Raw genomic sequence first — 1,189 nt, 5'->3', positions numbered from 1 at the left:
TATAGATCTGTTCAAGGAAATACTTTCAGGGGCATAGATCTATATGAGGAAAGATCTGCTCCAGGAGAAACTTCCAGCACATACTTCCAGGAGCATAGATCTATATGAGGATAGATCTGCTCCAGGAGATACTTCCAGGGGCATAGATCTATACGAGGAAAGATCTGCTCCAGGAGAAACTTCCAGGACATACTTCCAGGAGCATAGATATATATGAGGATAGATCTGCTCCAGGAGAAACTTCTAGGGACATAGATCTACAATGGTATAGATCTGGTCCAGGTGATACTACCAGGAGCATAGATCTACAAAAGGACAGATCTGCTCAAGGGTATATTTTAAGGAGCATAGATCTAGGGGGTAGAACTGCTCCAGGTGATACTTCCAGGAGCATAGATCTCCAAGAGGATAGATCTGCTCAAGGAAATACTTTCAGGAGCATAGATCTACAGGGGGACAGAGCTGCTACAGGTGATACTTCCAGGAGCGTAGAGCTGCCGAAGGAAATACTTTGAGGAGCATAGATCTACAATAGGATAGATATGCTTCAAGAGAAACTTCCAGGAGCACAGATCTACAAGAGGGTAGATCTGCTCGAGGAGAAACTTCCAGGAGCATAGATCTACAAGAGGATAAAGCTCCTCCAGGAGAAACTTCCAGGAGCATAGATCTACAAGAGGGTAGATCTGCTCCAGGAGAAACTTCCAGGAGCATAGATCTACAAGAGTGTAGATCTTCTCCAGGAGATGCTTCCCAATATTTCCAGAAGCTTATATCTGTTCCAAGAGATACTTCTAGGGACATAGATCTACAATAGGATAGATCTGCTCAAGGAGATACTTTCAGGAGCATAGATCTACAGGGGGATGGAGCTGCTCCAGGTGATACTTCAAGGAGCGTAGACCCGCTGCAGGAAATACTTAGAGGGGCATAGATCCACAGGAAAATAGATCTGCTCCAGGCGATACTTCCAGGAGCATAGATCTATAAGAGGATTCTTTTGCTCCGGGAGATACTTCCTGCAGCATAGATCTAGAGTAGCAGAGATTTACTCCTGGAGAAACTCCCATGACATAGATCAACAAGAGGATAGATCTGCTCTATGAGAAACTTCCAGGAGCATAGATCTACAAAAGGATAGATTTACTTCAGGAGATACTTCCAGGGGCCCGTTTCAAGAAGCAGGTTT

General features: G+C 44.5%; 1 protein-coding gene across 2 annotated transcripts in view; it reads right to left on the bottom strand.

Moving 5' to 3' along the window:
- Nucleotides 1-1,189, bottom strand: part of lactb (lactamase, beta) — a 5,230-nt gene that overhangs the window by 3,218 nt on the left and 823 nt on the right. The window lies entirely within an intron of this gene.

Source organism: Oryzias melastigma, linkage group LG6 (genome assembly GCF_002922805.2).
Source record: "Oryzias melastigma strain HK-1 linkage group LG6, ASM292280v2, whole genome shotgun sequence".
Taxonomy (NCBI): domain Eukaryota; kingdom Metazoa; phylum Chordata; class Actinopteri; order Beloniformes; family Adrianichthyidae; genus Oryzias; species Oryzias melastigma.
The sequence above is the reverse complement of the archived record's forward strand: the minus strand, read 5'-3'. Positions and strand labels throughout refer to the sequence as shown.